The following is a 23,338-nucleotide window of genomic DNA, read 5'->3' as shown; positions in this document are numbered from 1 at the left end:
TGAGGGAGAAAGTTTGGAAATGCAGAATAATATATATTTGATGATCTAATCTGCAATAAAAAGAATGGATTCCTGTATCAATAGTAAAATTGAAAATTATTTTATTTATTTCTATGTGGTGCTAAGGATCAAACCCAGGGCCTCACATATGCAAGGCAAGCAAGCACTCTGCCATTGAGATACAACCTTATAACTAAAAATTAATTTTTTTAAAAGAAAGAAAAATTTTGCAAATATCTCAGAAAAAGAAAAACAACAACAGCAAAATTTAGCTCTAAACAAAGGCGAATTGTTTTTCTAACCATATTTGCAAAAGTTCCAAGAGCTGCCATTGATTGCTGAGGAGAATATAGCCTTCACGTTTAGAAGTTGGGTCATTTTCTGCTAAACATACCTTTTATGCCCCTAGAATATGGATCACTGTGGTTTTCATTTCTTGCTCCTTTTCAAATGGCTTTTCTTGTTTCTTCTTCCTGATTCATCTTCTTGCCTGCAGATTCACAACTTTTTCAGTGCACATTAAGATGAAAATTCATTGATTATAAAAGCAATAATATTCAGATAAAAGGGACTTATATAAGAGGACTGTAAGAAAGAAATTGTATGCAAGACATTTCTGCTAGAAATGGAATCAGGACATTCCCTTGCTTGGATTCTGAGTAACCAAAACTTTAGCCTATTGCCACCAGCTCCTCCCCTCCTCCTGTGGAGACTGGGTACAGTAAACTGGATGTTCTGGAGCCCCTTTCCTCTGGAAAATATGACCTGTGAACCAAGCTACAGAAATCTGTAAGTGGACCTCTACCTCTGGGAGAGGACTGGAACTGAAACTCTTGAGGAATACAGGATAATTGGGGACTAGAATGGATTCTCCAGCTTCCCAGTTCTCAAGAACAACCCTCATTAACCTGCTCTATTGACCCCTTATTCCTGTGGTTCTTGAACTTGAAGAATGAGAAAAAACTCTCATGAACATACGTTGTTTTCTTAATCAGTAGAGACATAAAGTTTTCACTGCTGGTGCACAGAACTTTCTGTGTTCCGGGTACAATACTAGTATGGCATGTGGTGACTCAGGTTCCCCTACCTCTCTCTCTTTTAAAGTCACAAAACAGAACACCTTCTGTTTGAAGGCACCGTTCATCCATTCCTGCCTCAACTATTTGCTCAGCACTTGGGACACAGAATTGAGCAAACCCATTTCCTATACTTATGGAGCTTGTGCAGAGGTAGGGAGACCTTCTGCAAAGACCAGAAAGAGCAAATCCTTGGGTTTGTAACCCCTGCATCTATACCACAACCCCTCAGCCCTTATGCTCCTGCTTCAAAGCAGCCACATCCCCTTCAGTCACAAAGAAAGGGGCCTATGTGTGCTCTAGCAAAATGTAATGTGAATATTAATGTTTACAGCAGTTGGGGGTCAGATTTGGCTGGAGGGCTGTACCTTGCTGATCTAGACAATAAACTTAATAAAAAGAAAACTTACAATATTATTAGAGAATAAAAAAAAAGGAAAGGTGATTTGGGGTGTGGAGTGAATGAGTCAGGCAACTTTAAGGGGCTAAGAAGGTGACACCTGGGAAAGCCTTGGAGAGTGACAGCCAGCCCTGGGCTCTGAGAGTGGTAGCTGTAGGCAGAGGAGGAGTGTTGTCTTGGCTCTTTCCTGCTTATGTTTCTTAGGAAAGCTCTTGCTTCTTCAGCCACTGTAGGCCACCATTCTGGCCCTCAGGACCCTCTGTCTCATCTTTTCTTGGTCAGAGCTATACTGACTTTGGATTTCTGTATGCTGCCTAGATGATAACTGTTTCCAGTTTGTGATGGACATGGAGAGGGAAGAGAGAATCAAAAATCTTTCTTCAGTTTGAAGACTGATCCCCAGGTTTCCCACCCCATTTATTAAGAAGCGGGGTGCATGTGGGTAAAAGATAAATTCATGTTTTCAGTTTTGTTTTTGTTTTGGATATTATATCACTCACATGGCTTAAATAAAGTAAATATTCTAATATTCTAAAAAGGTATTTTTCTTCATTTTTTATGTTATCATGCTTTTGTACTGTGATTAAAAGTTAACCATAATCACAGTGAATTTCTTTTTATGTGTTTCCTAAAATTCCTGTCTACTAACAAAAGCAGACCAGATCATTTGATGCAGTTTCTTAAATAAAAAAGGCCTTGGAGCAGAAAACAGAGGCAGATTTCTTTTCTCATTTTTCAGACTTTCAGATGTCTTAGGAAACATCGCAGAGGTCCATGATGGGTGCCACTGGCAATTCTGTGTGAAGATTCTTGTGGGATTTAATTTTCTAGGATACCTGCTACAAATTTATTTCAACTTTAAGTTGATTCAAGTGCAATGTTCCTAAACCATTAAATTTGTGGCTGTCTCACACTGGCTAGAGGAATGGCATCACATAGGGTTTTTTCCAAGTAGATTTTTTTTTTATTTTGCTTATCCCAAACTAAGATGGTTTTCTGTCTCTTTGACCGGAGCAAAAACAACAACAACAAAAAAAAAATGCAGAGAGAGAGAGAGAGAGTGCGAGTGAGAGAGAACACAATTTCTGCCTCCGTGCTGGAGATATAAGGAGTAGCCCAACCACATTACTTAGCTCTGCTGAGCCTTAATGTCTGCCCTGTTCCATACAAGACTGCTGCATCTCCTAGCACCGTCCTCCCTGTCACTCTTTGAGACTATGCTTGTCTGCAGTGCACATAAACTGTGGTGCTTTAAAAACATAGCTCTTTATCCCAGACAAAGGAGCTCCAAGATGGCACTCAAGAACTTTTTCTACAGAAGACCTGTAGGCTATGTGAGAGCAGAAGGATAAATTCAATGTGCTAAAGGGAACAAAGGAAAAACTCACCAACCAAATATCCTTTGTCCAGCAAAACTGTCCTATGGAAATGAGGAGGAAGTAGGTGATGACTCTCCCAAAGAAAAACCACATTCCCCACCACAAGTTCCCTGGAACTGCTGAAAGGAGAGAAGTTGAAACAGACAAACAAAATTACTAATGAGAAACATACAATATTTAAAAGCACAGACAACAATACTTTAAGTAATACTGAAGACAATATTTCTCTCCAGGATATTGAGACAGTAAAATATTTAAGACAACTATAGACCAAACAGATTGTCAAGATACATAGTACAAATTTATGGAAATTCTGACATCAAAAGCAAAAAATGTGTGTTTTAAGTAGATTGTCAAAGCACAGATTTGTATATGATTGAGATTAAGTTGTTATCTGCAAAAAATAGCCTAGATTTTTATATAAGTTGTGATAACTACAAAGTGAGAATCTACCTTAGAAGCACAAAACACAAATAGAAGAGAGCTTTAGCACACCAGGTGCTGTGGGTTGAGTATGTCCCCAAGGGTTCACATGTTATTTGCTTGGGAACATCAGTCTAGGGTCTCTGCATACCCACTGTCTTAGTCTCCCAACACTCACAATTCTGCCCCAGCAGGAAGGGAAGGTGAGTGGGCAGTATCACTCAGAGTGGACCCAGGGCTCCATAGTCTGACTGCCAGGGCTGGACTTCTGAACCCAGCAGTCACTTGTTCTGTGATTACCTTGGGCAAGTCACTTAAGCCCATGAAACCCCACTAAAGTCCTGAGCAACAATGGGAACTTTTCAGCATTACCTCGGTGGGTTATACAGAACAATGTGGGAAGCACTTGACCTTTACTCAGGATGGCTCTGCTCCATCACACCCCTATGAGCACTGAGCCACTGTTCATGGGATCCAGCACTCAGCCAGAATCAATGTGCCTAAAAATCAATAGTCAACTGCATAATAGTTCTTGTTACCCATGGCATTTCTTCTCTGTAAAGTCCCTCAAACCTTGATCTGGGGAATATCGGGGTTCTGATTCTAGGTGTAGCAGGGCCAGGTGCCTACCAGTCTCTGGTTGTATTTGTGTGCAGCCACCCACAAACATCTCACCTTGTGGTTTATGTTTGAGACACCTTAGTTGATACAAGCTGCCAATTGTTTAGCATGAATCAGGGCCATCAGTGCTGCAACTGGTGTTGGAATGGAGATTCTGTGATGTGTGTGTTCTCTGGGATGCTGTCTAAGCTTTCCTTTTCTCAGAAGCACAAGAGCACTTTAGCATGATGTGTGGAGGGTGTTTTCAACAGGGCTGTGACAGGTAGAGAAAAAGACACTTGTTAACAATGTAAGAACAAAAAGGAAGGCAGAAGCCTCATTCAGCCTCAGCAGGGAGCATAGCTATCAGGTGGCTCTGTGCACATGGGCACTGATTTCGGGGTTACAAGTAAGTTTTAGCAAGCATAAACAAAATATGAATAATGGATATCAGCTACACACAAGGTGGTTTCTGGAAAATGTTCACTGTTACCATTGTTCTCATTAGAAAGGCATTGAAGGGCAGGGGCAGAGTGAGACCTCCCTTTCATCTGGCAGTTCTTCAGGGTTCCCCGGGGGAACACAGTAAACAGGAATCCATCTACAGGTTGCTCTGTGCCAACCAACCCCCACTTTCCTCCTATACTTTCCCCTTTTCTTTCTTTTCTTTCATACTTCTTGCCATTTGCAAGGGTCTGGATTGAAGTATAACAGTGGCTACAAAGACCACATGCCATCTCCCATCTCCCAGGAGCTGTAGCACTGGGTGCTCGGAGGATAGACAAGCATGCAGCCACCAAGCTGCAGGAGACAAGTGACCTTATGGACATCTGGCTGAGCCCAGATAGAGATCCCCACATCATCCTGCTGCCCTCCTTGTCCTGCTTGGCCAGGAGACTGTCATATGAACAGAAATTTGAACATTGGCTAGAGTTCAATTCTGTGGACACTCCTCAACACAGATCCCACCTTGACAGATGTCTGGTGTTGGTGTCATCTGGGAATTTATTTGATTTTTCCATGAATTTCCTTAAGCATTTACCTATTCTCTGAGAGTTTGTTGTGTTATTGTTGGTTGTGTTCCTGGAAGACAGACTGCTTTTCTGGAAAAGATGAATTGCAAGCATCACTCACATTGATAGTTCAGAAAATAGCATCCCAAGGTTTGAAGATAATAGAAGAGCAAACATTTGTTCCTGCACATGTCCCAACCTGGCCAGGTAGATGCAAGTGCAATGTGGCCAGAGTGTGTCCCCAGTGTTGGCCTGCCAGAACCAGAGTCCAAGGCAGGGTGACTTTCAGCCAGGCCTGAGAGGAGACCTCTGATATCTTCATTGCCTCTGCAGCACAGCCAACTCCCTGTCACTAGCATTTTCTACCTACCAGTAGGATCATGATGGTCACATATCAGGAAGATGGATCTCCTGAACTGTCTAGTTGCAGTACTGAAAGGGAAAGGGAGAGAGAGCACCTTATTTTATGGAACTGGCTCACCAAATGTGGAGAGTAGCAAGTTTAACATTATGTGCAGGACAGATTGCAGACTGGAGGCCCAGGGAAGTTCTGAGTTTTCAGCTTAGTCTGGAAGCAGTCTGTGGATAGAGGTTCCTTTTCCAGAGGGAAGCCCAGTCTTCTTTCTTAAGAACTTTCATTTGCTAAGGCCCACTCACATTATGGAAGACAATATGCTTGATTCTCCATCTGCAGAATTCATTGTCAATCTCATCTTTAAAATACCTTTGCAACAACATCCAGGCTGACTGATCACCTGGGCACTGTAGTCTGGCCAAGTGGACATACAGGATTGAACATCACAGTCCCTTCCTCTCTCTAGGTATCTTTAAATCCAACACCCATGGATCAGCCTGTGATTAAAACTTAGGCCTCAGAAAAAACACACACATTTCCACTGTGATTGGCATCCAAGTCACCTGCTGGGTGGATGGTTGACCTGAGGAATGTAAATTCTGTAGTTCCAAAAGGAGAAGAGTGGGTCAGTGACAGACTCCATGGTCCACTAAAGGGCAGGTTCACTTGAAAGGTAGCCTGGTATCTGCTGTTTTAGGAAACTGTCAAGCAGGAACAAAAGTTAACATAATGTCATTGAGCCCTCTGGGGCCCTCCTGAAGCCATCTGGGTAAGTTCTTGCACAGCAACTCCCACCCCCATCCCTCCTGCAGGACAAAACCCCCAGCCACAAGGGGTCTCTTCCTCACTGTTATAGACAAGATGTCACAGTGGTGAAGTTTTAGTCTTTCTGACTAATTTTTAACATGTTTTGTTCCTACTTATCTTTATGGACTTTCAAAGGCTCCATGTTCCTCATGGTTCCTATTTGCTTATCCTTAGATGAAGACCTTTATGGATGGATTCCCACTTCTGTCATAACAAACTTCTCTCATTGTACTTAGAAGTCTCCATAATATCATGGGCACAGCTGGATTATTATTACCAAATCCCTGTTCTTCCCAAATTGAAAACTCTTAATGTTGAATCAAGGCAATACACCCCCTTTCTTGCTCTCTCTTCTTTCTCTTCCTTCCCTCTCATAGCCTCCTTTCTTTCCTCCCTTCCTATTTTTTTTCTTTTTTGTTTTAGAAATTTTACTTTTCCTGGATTCTAAACTGTCAGTTGGAGGATTAGCTGTTACCTTGAATTCTAACTGCTCTTGAAGTTCATTCTTTCTCTTTAAAAAACTCCCAGGATCATTAGCTTTAGAAGATTATTATTAGCAGCAATTCTTTCAATGCTACAGAAATTATTTTCATTGTGAATTAATTTATACCTTCTGAACATAGTCAAAGCCCAAGATTATAGGCTGGGAAATGACTTCAAAGCAGACCAGTTGAGGATATCCTACGACCCCGTGACCAGTGCCTCTCAATGCTTCTGTGAAGGTCTTTGAAACCAGGAAAGTCTGAGATATTATGACGGCACAGAGGTGCCAACACAACATGACCACTCCCCATAATATAGCATCCTGGGTGGATCTGCAGACAGAACTAAGACAAGAACTACAGAGTGAGTAATTAGGGGACACTAGTCAACATATCAGCATAGATTCATTGATTGTGACAGAAGTTCAAAGCCATGGTTATGCTAACCATTGGTGAAATTAGCTGAGAGAGGTATCATTAACTTTCTTCACTGTCTTTTCAGTTTTTCTATAAACTAAAATTGAACTAAATCTAAAAGTTTATCTTCAGAATTTCTATAAACTAAAATTGAACTAAATCTAAAAGTTTATCTTCAGAAAAGAAGCCTGGGCATGGGGCACAGGAGATACTTTCATTTGACTGGTGCACGGAGAGTGAGTGGGAGGTGATGTGGGAGATGCTGATAATAGGAGTGGATCCTTTCACGCAGGGCCTCATGGCCTGTCTCGGCCTCATGCTCCACCCAGTGTGGAGCTGGGCAGCTGTGCAGAGGTTCTGAGGGGCCCAGAAGTGTGATGGGTTGCATATCCCAGGCCATCTGGAGTGGTGTTGAGTAGGAAGGTGGGTTGCTGAGTGACAGTGTAGCAGGAGATGTGCTCTAAGCTCAACAGGAAGAAATTAGGCCTGGGCTAATTCACTCTGGGAAGGCAGGTAAAGGAGCTGATGGACATGAGAGTTGCTGAGGAAACAGAATGAACCAGATTTAGTGACAACTGTGGGGATAAAAAGGGGCAATTTTGTTTGTTCCTTCCACTCATTCACTTACTTAACAAAAACTCACTGAGAACTTACCACATTGTAACACCCAGTTCCAGGGTCTCACATTCCAAGGAGGGAGGCCAACCACAGAAGGACATCATAGGCTCTTGGCAAGACCCTTTGCATGGCAAGAACATGTTGTGGTACCATGTTTATCAAAGCCAGGGTTCAAGAGGGGAATCGATCACACAGGAGTAAAACACAAAATGTGGCTGGCAGGAAGGAGGAATTGAGCTACTGAATCCAGGTAAACTGCACAGGTGGATTAAAAGCTTGGCCAGCAGACAGGAACAGAGCTGTGTGCACTCTGACCATAGGAGTGAGGGCCACAAGGAGCAGGGTCAGGCCTTGTGACCTCTAGGAAGAGGGCCTGGCTGGAGGCTGTTTGGCTCACCCTCCACTCTCCTTGCAGTTGCAGGGCCTCCCTTCCCCAGTGGTGATCCTCAGGTGGACTCCACAGGTGAAGAGAGCTGCAGTCAGAGTCAGAGCCACTGTGCTCTGCAGCTCCACCATTAGTTAATGGGCTGTACAGAAGTAGGAAGGTTTTTTTGAAGAGAAGGATTAACCTGAGCCTGTGAGCCTAGGAAAGTTTCTGGGTGCTGTCAGTCTTCCTGACTGTGGTCAAGCCAGTGATGGTAGAAACCTATCCTAGAATGTCCACTGGCCTCTTCTGTCTGCTAAACAGCATCCTATTGGAAAACAGGACCCAGCCGAAAGGGAATGCTGCCTGTTCTGGTACCTATGAGTTTGTCTTAGGACTGGGGCAAACGTAGCTCCGTGTTCCTTCCTGTCACCAGGAGGATACAGGAAGTTTCGCTTTAAGAAATTGAAACATTTTTTAAAATTTAATTGATTTTATTTTTTTGAATACACAACAGCAGAATGCATTTACAATTCTTATTAGACAAAGAGAGCACAATTTTTCGTATCTTTGTATATACAGTATGTTAATGCCATTTCAAGCCTTTTTATATGTACTTTTTTGCATTACAATTATATATATATATATATGTTTTTCATATCTCTGGTTGTATATAAAGTAGGTTGACACCCAATTCGTGTCTTCATACATGTCCCTTGAATAATAATGTCTGTCACATTCCACCATCCTTGCTAATTCCCTGCTTCTTCCCTTTTTCTCCCATTCCACTTCCATATATAGAATTCATCTATTTTTCACATGCTTCCCCTTCCTATCCCACTATGAGTCAGCCTCCTTATATCAGAGAAAACATTCAGCATTTTTTTTTATGGGGGGTGGTTGGCTAACTTCATTTAGCATTGTCTTCTCTAATGACATCATTTTACCTGTAAATGCCATGATTTTATTCTCTTTTATTGCTGAGTAAAATTCCATGTGTATATATGCCACATTTGTTTATCCATTTATACACTGAATGGCATCTAGGTTGGCTCCACAGTTTAGCTATTGTGAATTGTGCTGCTATAAACATTGATGTGACTGTGTCCCTGTAGTATGCTGTTTTTCAGTCCTTTGGGCATAGTCAAGGGAGAGGGATAGCTGGATCAAACAGTGGTTCCATTCCCAAATTTCCAAGGAATCTCCATACTGCTTTCCATATTGGCTGCACCAAATTGCAGTTCCACCAGCAATGTATGAGTGTGCTTTTTCCCACACAGCCTCGCCAACACTTATTGTTTGTCTTCATAATAGCTGCCATTCTGACTGGAGTGAGATGATATCTTAGAGTGGTTTTGATTAGCATTTCTCTGATAGCTAGAGATGATGAGCTTTTTTTCATGTATTTGTTGATTGATTGTATATCCTCTTCTGAGAAGTGTCTTTCATGTCCTTGTCCCATTTGTTGAATGGGTTATTTATTATTTTTGGTGCTTAGTTTTTTTTTAGTTCTTTATATAGCTTAGATATTTGTGCTCTATATAATATGTGAGGGATTAAAATTTGCCCCCAGGATGTCGGCTCTCTGTTCACCTCAAAGATTGCATGTTTTGCTGAGAGGAAACTTTTTAGTTTGATTCCATCTCATTTATTGATTCTTGGTTTTAATTCTTGCATTATCAAAGTATTATCAGGGAAGTTGATGAAGATTAGAGCCTACTTTTTCTTCTATTAGATGTAGAGTCTCTGATCTAGTTTCAAGGTGCTTGATCCATTAAGGGATCCAGAATATCTAAAGCAATTCTTAGCAAGATGAGTGAAGTAGGTGGCATCACTGTACCAGACCTAAATTATACTAAAGAGCAATAGTAACAAATACAGGAGGGTATTGGCACCATAACAGACTGGTAGACCAGGTACAGAACAGAGGACACAGAGAATAACCAACAAAATTACAATTATCTTGTATTAGACAAAGGTGCCAAAAACATACACTGAAAATAGGATAGCATCTTCAATAAATGGTGCTGGGAAAACTGGAAATCCATATGCAACAAAATAAAATTATACCCCCATCTCTCACAAGAAATGGAAATCCTGAAAACGTTTACACACTGCAGAGAGGAACACAGCCAAGCAAGAGACTCTCCAGACCAGAGGTCACTGGTAAAGGCAGGAGGTGGAATACTTCTTGAAGCTGCAGGAAGTGACTTGAACAGGAGTGTGACTTTCTGTAAGTATGTGTGCAAAGATGGAATAGGGGCATTCCCACCAGGTAACTTTCATTCCTGGGAAGTGGGAAGATTTCTGCCCAGAGAGGTGGGCAGGCTGGAGTTGAGATGGAAAAGCACAAAGAGGAGATGTCTGTAAACTAGTGCAGACAGTGCAACATTGGTGGCTAAAGACCCAATTGGACCAGTGATGACTCAGGCATGAGACTGTTGTGATAATAATGGAAGTGTCTACTGTATAATACATTCTACTTGAAAATTGGCTTATAAATGACAATTTGACAAATTCTTCCTCTTTCATCCAGAAAGACAAATCAGAAAGTTGTGTGCTCATTATGCCTGGGCCAGGGCAATAACACCATTTAAGGCAGAGGATCCAGCCTCATGAAAAAGCTCTATCCACAGGGGAAACAGGCCATACACAGACCCATGCCTGCTGCAAGGAGGCACTGTAGAGGCTGGGCTGTATGAGCAAAGAGGAGGGCATGTGTGACTGCTACAGAGTCTCTAGAAAGTTGATAATTGTGTTAGTCCACTTTTCTTCACTGTAACACATATGTGAGCTAGTCAGCTTCTTGGCCCACTGTTCTAGAGACACCAGTTCACGATGGGTTGGTGCTATTTCTTTGGGACTCTGGTGGGGCAGCCCATTATGGTGAGAGGGTTGGCAGAGCAGAACTGCTCCTGTCTCCAGCCAGGAAGTAAAAGGTGGGGAGGGAACAGCTAGGGTCTCACACTCCTCTTAAATGGCCCACCCAAGGGGCCTTAGGACCTCACACTAGGTTCTCAAATTTTCCACCTCCTCCCAGTTGCACCGTGCAGTGGACAAGGCCTCAGTAAATGGACTTGGAGGATCTATCAACACTCAAACTATATCATGGAAAGACACCTAAAGGATCCATGAAATGGACAAACACAGCTGTTTCTCACTCCCATTCCAGTTGCAAGTTCAGTGGCTCTATGGTCTCTCCACCCATGCTGACCCAGGGATCCAAACTGGTTCTGTCTGGCACTGCAGCCACCTGTAGGGCATGGCTGTCCACAGAAGAGAGAAACTGGAGGAGTTTGTTCCAGGCCTGAAAGTAAAGGAGATGATCCATCCAATCTACTGTGAGGGCTCAGTCACATGCACCCAGCCCAGCTTCCAAGGGAGCTGTGCCAGGAAGAGATGGCAAGACTCAGAGCAACCAATCAGCTGTCCACCTTGATCCTGTCAGCAACCCTCAAGATCTATCTATTCACCCACCCACCCCCACATGCACACACTCACAGACATACACATGACTTCAAAGAGAATAGTATACATACAGCATATTTTATAATTATACCTGCAAATACTATGCTAGTGCCTTGTCCATTATATAACAAAGTTTCTGTTTGCTAATTGGAGGGTGAATGAGATTATTCTCTGTTGAACTTGAATCTTGTGAAGGGTCAGTTTCTGTTACAAGTGAATATACCTGGAACAGTGTAAGAGTAGGAAGGTATTCAGTACTCATATTGATGAGTACATCTTTATATTTATGGGTGGTTGATACACAGATCACAGAAGAATTGATTTGGTTGTTTTGGAAAAGCTAAACAGTTTTTGGGGGTGGGGAAGTGTTGAGTTCTCTCAAGTGGGCCTGTGTTTAACCCATGTCTTTCTTCATTTGAAGCAAGAATTAGATTTGGAGCATGTGCCATTTGTAATTTATTGTGCTTGGTTTTTATAGTGTTTTGGATGATGTACTCCTCAATTCATGTTCACCTTGAACTTTAGAATGTGAGGTTCATGATTCAAGGCAGGTTCCTTACTCTCATAGTTATATAATGCATTGGCACATGATAACTGAAGTGTACCCCTCACTGGGGGACTCCAGGCTTGCAGCTGAGACTGATATCCATACTGGGAACCTTGTAGATCATTTGTGTTACAATTTGCCACACTGCTGTCCTGAGCCATGAATGCATTTGTGAAGTTGGTTCCACTGCTCCCACCAGAGCTAGGTTTCAAAGGCCTCTGCTTGATGCTTCCCAGAAGCCTGTCCAGCAGGATGTCACTGGGAAACTCCTCAACACCCACGCCAAAAAGGGCCCTCCACTCAGAACAACTGAGGGAACCTAGGATCACCAGCAAACATCATTCGCAAAACTTGTGCTGACAAGACAAGACTTTTGCAGAAGCATCCAGGTGATCTAGAATCCCAGGACACTTCAAAAGTTTCAAGAAGGCAGATTAATTCATCTTGATCTACTGTGCTGAGAAAGAGTCTTCAGAAATGTCCATAGGTATGTGCAGCTATTAAAATGATTTGTGTAACATGCATTTCAGACATTGCTCTTGTGCCTTGACTGATCCTCTTTGTTTGTGGCCCCTTGTGCAGCCCAGTCTTGCCCACTGTTAGCTACGTCTCTGATGCCATGGTGCCCCCAAGATGCTTCTATGCTGCACCCTAACACACATGCACACACACAAAGAATGGCACTGCCTTCCACTTGCTCAGCCTTAAATGTTATTTTTTTAAATTAAAAGAATGCTTGGTAAGTTTGAAACCAATATGTGAGAGATGGAAAAATCCAACTTTCAAGCCTGGCTTGATTATTTTGTGACACTGCGACTTTGGAAAAATGACCTAAGTTCTCTGTTTTCTTATTCTCTGGTGGTAGTAATAGTTTCTGTTGTAGAGAACAACAGGAACTACAGACAAAACTCCAGTGCAGTGCATGTCAGGATATACACTCCATATATATCATGTCTTCAAACAAGAGCATCAATGACAGTGTCTTTTGGTGATGGGCAGCTGACAGTGCAGAAATAGCAAGCACCATCACTCTTTTGTAACAGCAGCTGGAAGACACCAAGGTAGATGGTGCCTGGATGCTTGACACTGGTGACATACTTATGGCTCTCCCACTTTTTTTGCAGAATGTCCCCTAGTACCTATCCATCTGTACTTTTGTGCTAGAGCAGTTCCTCATGGTGCAGACCCTGCAGGAGATGCTGGCTAATATGGGGGAGAAGCTGGAAGGGGAAAGTACACTTTGGAGTGGAGCATTTTAGTGTGCTCAGCTGCTGTGGGATGGTGGCTCTTACAGGTTTTGAAAATCATATTTATGGAGATAAGTCAGTGATTTTCATTTGTGACTCCCCTAGGGTTGGCCTTCTGCTTTATCGAGCACCCCATCATATCTTAACTTGAAAACAGAAATCCAAGTGCAATGTGATCTGTGTGGCTGCCTGTTGTGCTCATGGAAACAGCCTTTCTTGGGCATTTGTGTGTCTTCCTGTGTCTTCAGAGCTCTGACTGTTCCTGTTTGGACAAGTTGTTTTGTTCATGGCTCTTTGTTATGTACCATTATTTACTGTCAAACACTGTTAACTGTGTGGCTATATTCTAAGCTGTTGTTTCTCAAGTAAAATTTCATGGCACTGTTACATACTTTAGGTAATGAAATCATGGTGATATTGCTTTAGTGAATTGCAAATTTACAAATAGCTAATAATTTTCTTTTGAAAACTAAGACTTTTATTTCTGTCTTCAAATGCAGCTATGTTTCCTTCAAAAATCTATATGGTTATTTTAATCATTTTCCAAGTGACAAGCTCTTACTGACTGGAAAGTACCCATTTGTAGCCAATTCATACAGTTTAGAGTTAAGCAAAAGGATAAATTGTCACATTTTTGGGTCTTCTCTATAATTTTAGGGGCATTCTAAGTGCTGCACTGTTGTGTAGTTTAATAAACTGGAATATTTCCAGGAATAAAATCAAAATTTTTCTTTTGTCATTAATGATTTGTGTATTGCAATCATTGTTGAATTATTATTCTAGTTGAGATCAGAAAAGAGATTAATAATACTGGGATTAGAGGCATGCACCACCACACCCAGCTTACCATTTTCTAAATATAGGATGCTAATGATTTCGTATAACACAATGCTTTCATTTTACAAAGAAAAATTGTTCAGCACTAGAATTTTGGTAGGAAATGAAATTTCAAGTTGTAGAAAAGTGCACAAATAGCGTTTCTAAACTCTGGAAGTATTTAAGAAATGCATGGGGTATGCATCTGTCATCATCATCTCTAGTGATCTGGAGAATGATGATATGAATGGTGCAAAAATTTCTCACGTTTAAATAAATGGTAAGACCAGGTGCCCACATTGCAGAGTGGAAAGTCTCAATGGTAATTTCCCCAGACTTCAGTTTTTAGCTGGGTGTGGTTCAGTATCTTATTATTTGATATGCTATCAAAGTTTGTTTGCCATTTCAAAATCCTATAAACCTTCAAAGAAAAATAATTTTTAAGAATTCTCCCTTTTCCCCCTAGTTAAAAATGGGTAAAGGAGAGTGGAAAGGAATGGAATAGCATTTGATGTCTGTTCTGTCTGTCCATTTAATGATGAGAATAATTCTATTAGTGTTAGTGTTAGTATTACTAAGTTATGATTGAGCTGAATGCTCAGATGAGGAAAAGGCTCAGGATGTTGATTTGAAAGTAGTAGGTTTATACAGGTCCAGGAGATACAAAGAAGCTACTCTCTTCATTTACTGACATTTACATCCAAAGAGAAACAGTTCTGGAAAGTAAAGAGGAATCTGCAGTTTGTTTTTTGTGTGTTTTACTTGATGGCTTACTGCTTCTATTGGTTTATGGAACTAAAGAAAGTTGGTTTGAGTCCCAGAACTGTTTCTTTTTAGTGGTATGCCTTGACTAGTAATCTCTCTGAAACTTAGTATGATTTGTGTTGCTATAATTGAATATCACCCTTAGTAAATTATAGAGAAAAGACACTTATTTAGCTCTTGGCTCTGGAAGTTCAAGAGCATGCTGCTGGCATCTTCTGGGTCCTACTGGGTCATAAGGTGGTACAAGATAGTACCTGGGTTATGGTTTCAATCTGAAATGTCCCCTAAAGGACTTGTATTTTTGTTTTGTTTTGTTTTAAGGCAGGGTCTCACTAAATTGCTTAGGGCCTGGCTAAATTCCTGTGGCTGGCCTTGAACTTGTGATACTCCTGCCTCTGGCTCCTAAATGGCTAGGATTACATGTATGTGATATGCTGCCCAGTGATAATTTGATTCTGACACAGGTATATACATTGTATATACAATTAATTAACTACAAACTAATTAACATTCATAACCTCACATAATTACATTTGTCAAAAAGTTTCTAAACTTTCATACCCTATTGAACAGGATAATTGTTTTATTTTACATTGTTATAGCTCTGCCATAGAATTACAATCATTCTAATCATGCCTTTGAACTTTTCATGTATTTAGAGACATTTAGAAAAGCAATGACTTCTAAGAGTTCTTTTCTTCAAACGTTAGCTCTGGCTTATTAACAATTAAGCATAACTAGGAAGAAAAAATATATTTTGATGTCTTTTATTTATATCAAGCAATGAACTCTTTATCTAAAAAAACATAATTCACCTTCAGAAGCTAAGTCCATTTCAAAGAGTCATATCATATTCTTCTCTTTTCTATACATTTATAACAACTAGCCCACTTAGAAGTTTTTACATTCTATGAGAAGTTAAAAGAAAATAACATCTGAAAAAAGATTTTGAAGAATCTTCAATAGTAGTCTAGAAAAACTTACATGAAAACCATCTCAAGTTTTAAGCTTCTTCTTTTTAAAAACATTGCATATGCTGTATTTTTTAAAAATAACTTGTCACAACTGATTTGTGCCCATGTTAGCAACTCTTCTAAAACTATTGTTAAAATAGTCTAACACAAAAGTTTTTCCTATAGAAATAATTTATATTACTTCTATAGAAAGTGTCAATAGGGCTGGGAATGAAGATCATTTGTAGAGAGCTTGCCTAGCATGTATAAGGCCTTAGAGTATAACCCCCAACACTTCAAAAAAAAAAAAAAAAAAGGAAAGAGAGAAAGAAGGAAGAGAGAAAAGAAAAAGAGAGGGACAGGAGGGGAGAGAAAGGAATGATTAATTAAAACAAAAGTGTAAGTGGTAGAAATATAAATATATGATGTACTAGCTCTTTAAAAATTTTACAGAGCTTTAGAATTTTAGTGAAATCAAACTGGGTGATTATTATGACTGTACAGAATGGCACATAAAAAGTTATGCCTTGGCCTGGCCTAAACCAAGTGAATGGGTGGGTGACCTGGTGAGTACTCCTCTCTAGCTTGATTGGGACAGGCTTGAACCTGTGCTGCTTCAGGATGCATAGCATAGTGAAGGGGCCAACAAGATTTCCCCGATAGGCAGCATGAGTGTGTTAGGCCCCTGGGAGCCCATGACCATGCCTCCCCATGCCGATGCCCACTGCCCTCTCCCCACCTGCTGGTTCACAATGATCTGTTCAGTTGCCTGGTGCAGGTCTGTTCCTGACCAAAGGCCTGAGTGTTCACAGCCTGTTTTGGCATGGCTGGGCATGGAGTCATTGTGGAGGGAATAGCTAAAGTAGCCTTAGCCTGATGGAGGGGCAATGGCTGCCCCTCAGCCAAATTTGGGGGTGGTCCTGAAAGAAGTAATCAGGGTTGGAATCTGCCTTGTCTGAAGATATGGAAACACACCCTAGTTCTTATGGCTGTATGTGGGAGTTGGTGATATGTACAGCTGTTGGATTTTTTGTTTTTTTCTTGTTTTTGTGGAGAAGTTATCAGTCTGTGAGAAGCAGGTGTTACATGAGAAGAGAAAAAAAGCTTGCTCTAAAACTTTCTGGACTAATTGAAGAAAAAAGTGCACTACTTGAAATAGTTAGTCTTGTAAAAAGGAGACTTGAAGAGATGGTTTTATGCTGCTAAGTTAAAGACCTCTTTTAAAACCTTAGAATGAGAAAATAATCAAATTTTTACTTTATTTTCTGAGTTAATTGAAACAAAGGAAGACCTTGTAGAGAATATTCAGGAGTCAATAGAAGCAGAAAATTTGAGGGCAATTTATGAAAACCTGTATAGGTTGGTATCTAAACATGAGGATGAAATACATTTTCTATAGAAAGCGATAAAAAGAGAGAAAACTTAACATTCTCAACTGGACGAATTGATTGTGGATATATCAAAAAGGATTAAGTCCCTAGAAGATGAATCAAAATCCCTCAAATACCTGAAGCTAAAACAACCTTGAGACTATTTCAAATGAATAAAGGAGGATTTAAGGTAGCAATAAAATAGGTTTTGAATGAAAATTCCAAACCTCAGGAAAGTCAGAAACAGCTTTTACAAGAAGTTGAAGTATGGAAAGAAAAGGTGAATGGCCTTAAACAGAAAATGACATTTGAACACTCTAAAATACATGCAGAAAAAGTTCTAAGACATAAAGAAAATCACATTAAGATTCTGACTGAACATTTGCTGCAGATGAAAGTTTGGCATGTTCCCTGTCTCTCGCTGGCCTCTTCAGTAAACCGCACTACCATTATAAGTGGCTGGAGGCTGGAGCTAGGAGAAGCCATCCTGGAACTGGCTTAAAGGTAACTAGAGTCTTTTTAATTTAAAACTCCCTAGAGATTTCTCGTGTTTCGAATCTCCATTCATGAAGCTGGTGCTGGTCCCAGGCTAAACCAAGGGTAATGATGTGCTTCTCATTTCATTATCTTTCCTGCCTCCAGCTGCTTCCCCTTCCCCTTCTCCCCTCCCTTTTTCCTAATCAAAGTTCTTCCATTCTTCTCATCCCCCCTCCCAATTATGGATCAGTATCCATTTATCAGGGAGAACATTTTAGTTTGAATTCATCCCATTTATTGATTCTTGGTTTTAATTCTTGTACTATAGGAGTCTTATTAATGAATTTGGAGCCTAATCTGACATGATGGAAATTTCAATGCAAGGTCTCAGCTTAATTCATAGGTCCTTGATCCACTTTGAGTTGATTTTTGTGCATGATGAGAGACAGAGGTTTAATTTTATTTTGTTACATGTGGATTTCCACTTTTCTCAGCACCATTTGTTGAAGAGGCTATATTTTCTGCAATGTACGTCTGTGGCACCTTTGTCTAATATTAGATAACTGTACTTATCTGGGTTAGTCTGTTTCCTGTATTCTGTACAATGGTCTACAGGTCTGTATTGGTGCCAATAACATGCTGTTTTTGTTACTATTGCTCTGCAGTATAGTTTAAGGTCTTGAATAGTAACACCACCAGCTTCACTCTTTTTTTGCTAAGGATTGCTTTGGCTATTATGGGTCTCTTTTTTTCCAGATAAATTTCAGGATTGCCTTTTCTATTTCTATGAGAAATATCCTTGGGATTTTGTTTGGGATTGTATTGAATCTGTATAGTGCTTTTGGTAGTATGATCATTTAGACAATATTAATTCTGCCTATCCAAAAAAAAAAGGTAGATCTTCCCATCTACTAAGGCCTTCTTTATCTATGTATCTATGTATCTATGTATCTATCATCTATCTATCTATGTATCTATCTATCTATTTAAGTTTGTTGTAGTTTTTATTGTTGGTTTTTTACCTCTTTTATTAAGTTTATTCCCAAGTATTTTATTTTTTAATTTTGGAGGCTATTGTAAATGTGGTGGTTTTCCTAGTTACTTTTTCTGAGGAATTGTCACTGATGTACAGAAATGCCTTTGATATGATGTTGATTTTATATCCAGCTACTTTACTGAATTCATTTGTTAGTTCTAGAAGACTTCTGGTGGAATATTTTGGGGCTTCTATGTATAGAGTAATAGAGTAATATGTCTGCAAACAATGATAATTTGAGTTATTCTTTTCCTATCCATATCACTTTAATTTATTTTGTATGTCTGATTGCTGTGGCTAGAGTTTCAAAAACTATTTGAAATTTTAGTGGTGAAACAGGGCATTCCTGCCTTGCCCTAGTGTTTAGAGGGAATGCTTGGAATTTTTCTGCAATTAGAATGATGTTGAGCTGGATCTCAGCATAGATAGCCTTTACAATATTGAGGTATGTTCCTGATATTCTTATTTTTCTACTATTTTGAATATGAAAGGATGCTGTATTTTGTCAAATGCTTTCTCTGCATCTATTGAAATAATCATGATTTTTTCTTTGAGTCTATTGATGTGATGAATTACATTTATTGTTTTCTATATGTTGAATCAACCTTGCATCCCTGTGATGAGCCCTACTTGATCATGTACTCTCTTTTGGATATATTTTTTATTTGATTTGCCAGAATTTTATTGAGAATTTTTGCATCTGCATTATGAGAGATATTGTTCTGAAGTTTCTTTTCTTTGATGTATTTTTATCTGGTTTTGAAATTGACCTCATAGGATGTGTTCAAAAGTGTTTGCTCTGTCTATTTCATGAAATACTTTGAGAATATCAGTGTTAGTTCTTCTTTAAAGGTCTTACAGAACTCAGTTGTGTATCCATTTGTTCCTGGGCTATTCTTGGTTGGTATGCTTCTGATGGCATCCTCTATTTGATAGTAAGGCCATTTTGATGATATTAATTTTTCCTATCTCAGATAATGAGAGATTTTTCCATTATTTTATCACTGAGCCACATTTTCCACAAAGTATTTTTGTTGATGTTGTTATTGTTTGATTTTTTTAGACAGATTCTTGCAATATTTATGGGAGCCTTGTTAAGTTGATGAAGCAGACCTTGAACTTGCAAATCTAAAAAGTTTCTGGTATTACATTCGTGTGCCACTGTGCCCAGCTTCATACAAGTTTTAAACCTTTCTTCAGTTTGGTAGGTAGGTTACCACAACAGTGGTTGAATTGCAGTTATAGAAAAAGCCAGCTCCACATTTCAATGGTATATCATAACAATGTGTTCCTTGAGGAGTCTGTCCATTTACTGGTTCATTATGTAGTTGTGAAAAATTCAAACTGAGTTTTATAAAGCCTTGACAGATACATGGAATGAGAGAACAAAGGGTACAAACAAATGTGGTTTTAGGGTTCTGCAGGCTGCTGCAATCGTCCATGCACCAGCACAGTACCTTCAGGACACAGAATAGCTTTCTAGGACAGCCTGGACTCTCAAAATTATCAGCTTCATTGATTTCAAAATGGATTTGCTCCTTTGTCAAATCTAAAAACATCAAAGAACAACAAATAGACAAGTTAGAACATTACAAAGGAAGCCATCTCACCCAGGATTTGCTGACAAAAGTTCACAACATTCTGCCAAAATGCAGCCTTCTAGGAACAGACTTCTGCAAGAAGGTCTGTCCATCAACTGTCTATTTAGCTTTGAACTCACATAATCCTTGTGATTAACCATTGATGCCAAGACTAATTGTTTTTAAATTTCTTTTGTACTTCTTTTTAATTTTGCCTTTAAAAATCTTACCCAGCCCTAAGTTCTCCCACTGTGCTCATAGTGAATATACTTAGGCATATGTGGCAGGTATATGCCTGCCTATTACTACTGTGGCAGGCATATGCCTATTAGAGTGTCATTCCATTTCCAATTCATATTCTCAGAAGCATCTTTCTCTGTTATTTAATTAGACACCTCCATCCACCTAAAAGGCACAGCACTACCTGAGTTTTCCCCACCAAAGGCAGGGCTTCAACTGAAGCTGCAGCTCCAACTACTGAAATCTCAAGAACCCCTAGAGCCTCCTGCATTGAGATGAGAGCCCTTGTTGGGATTCCATTGCATTTTGACAGTCACCTGGGCATGTGGGTCCATGATATCTGAGCATGCCCAGGTGAGCCTTCAGACATTGTCAGTATGAGATTTTGAGACAAATATTCAAAGTAGGGTGTACCCGGGAACCTCCAACATGCAACCATTTTCATAATTTTTGTCTTAACGACTCAGAACACTTTGAAGTATTCCAGGGTTTCCTTTTTCTTCTTAACCTCCTGCAAAAACAGCTCTTCAGGCTATATATCTCAAAACACTAGGAGGCACCATTCACACAGTGCAAGTGAAAGAGAGAAACAACAACTTTTGAATTTCCCATTGAATCCTGGGGTGTTTTGTATAGAAGCAGGCCAAGGGTAGAGCTCTCTTTGGTAGGAATTCCCATTTTACTCCAACAATAGTTAATTACAAAACAGTGTATACTGGTTAAAATTATTTAGTAACACTAGGCCTTTTAGAGAAAGCTTGCATTTGTGTTTATTGCACTTTGCCCACCCCCTCATAGCCATTGTGAATAATCTGATATGTTTGTCATGTGTCTCATACTTATTTGATTGGGCAAGTACAAAATACTATATTTATTAAATTACACAATAAAGCACATTTTGTATAAATTTCCAAGGTGTGTAACATAAAAATCTTTATTTTGTAAATATCTTCCTTATTTTAATGAGATTGAGAACAGGTGCGGAAATAGCAATTCTCCAACAGGGGAAATATGTTATTTACACAATCACTTTAGGTAGTCACTTGGAATGTTTATTGAAGTTGCAGATGTCTATGTCTATCAAGTCTGACTAGATGTTTCCATAGGAAAATGATGGTCCTTTCTGACAGAACACAGAACTCTCAGGTAAGAAGGTTCATATAAAGTAATCTAGCTAGCTGTGTTAGCTCTCCACCACTATAATTAATATCTGTGAAAAGGCTTTTTTTGACTTGACTTTTTTTAAGTTGTCTGGGGGTTAAATCCAGGGATTTGGGGCACTGAGCTACTTTCACAGGTGTTTTTATTCTTTGAGACATGTTCTCACTAAGTTGCTAAGGCTGTCCTTGAACTTGTGGTATTCTTGCCTTAGCCTGGTGAGTTGCTGGGATTATGGGTGTTGTTGATCAGGCCAGGCTTGGTTTATGGTTTTGGAGGTTTCATTTCATGGTCTATTGGACTGAAGGGACACAGTGCATCAGGGTAGAGTAAAACTATCTACCACCAGGTAGACATAGGGCGAAAGAGGGAGGGGCGAGGGCCCCATAATCACCTTAAAGGTCTGCCTCCAATGACCTAAAATTCCCTCCATAAGCCCCACACTTAAATGTCCCAGTATGTCCCAGTAGCATCACAGTGGGAACTAAAACATTACCACTTATGTCTTTAAGGGATATTTAAGATCTAAGGTATTAACACAGCACAGTTAAAAATAACAGACTAGTGTTGTTATTTTGATAATGTTGTAGGATATACTGTCTAGTGAATATCAAGTTTCAAAATTAACTTCATAATATGATAATTTGGAAAATGAAAGAATAGCTGAAATGCTAATATTATTCTTGGATTTACACATAGGCATTCACCCAATAAAAACAAAAAAACATGGACTAATCTATATGCCCTAAATATTTAAAAATATTTATTTTTTTAGTTATACTTGATTGCAGTATTTTTATTTTATTTATATGTGGTGCTGAGGATAGAACCCAGGGACTCATGTGTGGTACATGAGGGCTCTATCTGTGAGCCACAACCCCAGGCCCTGCCCTAAATTTTTGAAAGTTGCATTTGGACTTGGACAAAAGGATTTTTTTCTCCAATATTATGAGAAAACTCAACTGGGTTTGTTTTTAACTAGCTGAACTAATTCATTTATTTAGTTTTAAATGATTTTTAGGTGTCAATGGACCTTTATTTTAGTGATTTATATGAGGTGCTGGAAATCAAACACAGTGCCACTTCCATGCTAGGCAAGTACTCTCCCAATGAACCTCAAACCCAGTCATTAACTGAATTTATTTATGCCTTCCCTTTCTGTAGATTTTGAATTTTCAAATGCTGTTTTCAATGATTGCAGGTTTTTGCCAGCACTATCTTCAAGGATATTGGTCATAAGATAGCTTTAGTATGAATTAGGTATGTCATCTCTCTTGCTATTCTCTAAAATCTTGTGCAAATTTACATGTATACCTTCATGAAATGTTTGGATTTTTCAGTTACTGAGTCTGAACTTTCCTTTGCAGGAAGATTTTTTATGACTGATTTTGTATTTCCCAATGATTCCCAGTGGTTCTCTTTGAGTCATTTTTGGGAAGTCGAATTTTTCCAAGAATATATTTATGAAAGATATCAAATGTACTATCATAGAGATGTTCCAAATAGCTGGGTAACTTTCAAGGCTAGAGCAAGTGTAGTGGTGTGTTATTTTTCTCTTATATATTTGAAATGTGTATGTTCGATTGCACAGGTTGTTTTCACAGTCCAGCATGTGTGACAGGCTCTGAGATCTGCTGGTGTGGGGTCCACGTGTTGGGGGCAATTCAAACCTAAGGCCGTGTTTCCATTAGCAGATCTCTGTGGTTCCAGGTGGGATTTTGTCAAAAGGCATCTGCAAGCTCACAGG

At 39.7% G+C, this 23,338-nt stretch overlaps 1 pseudogene; it reads right to left on the bottom strand.

Annotated features, from left to right (window-relative positions):
* LOC143411806 (E3 ubiquitin-protein ligase SH3RF1-like) overlaps window positions 1-12,392 on the bottom strand; it is a 67,080-nt pseudogene extending 54,688 nt beyond the window's left edge.
* Window positions 12,393-23,338: the final 10,946 nt, after the last annotated feature.

This window comes from Callospermophilus lateralis, chromosome 12, assembly GCF_048772815.1.
Source record: "Callospermophilus lateralis isolate mCalLat2 chromosome 12, mCalLat2.hap1, whole genome shotgun sequence".
NCBI lineage: Eukaryota > Metazoa > Chordata > Mammalia > Rodentia > Sciuridae > Callospermophilus > Callospermophilus lateralis.
The sequence above is the reverse complement of the archived record's forward strand: the minus strand, read 5'-3'. Positions and strand labels throughout refer to the sequence as shown.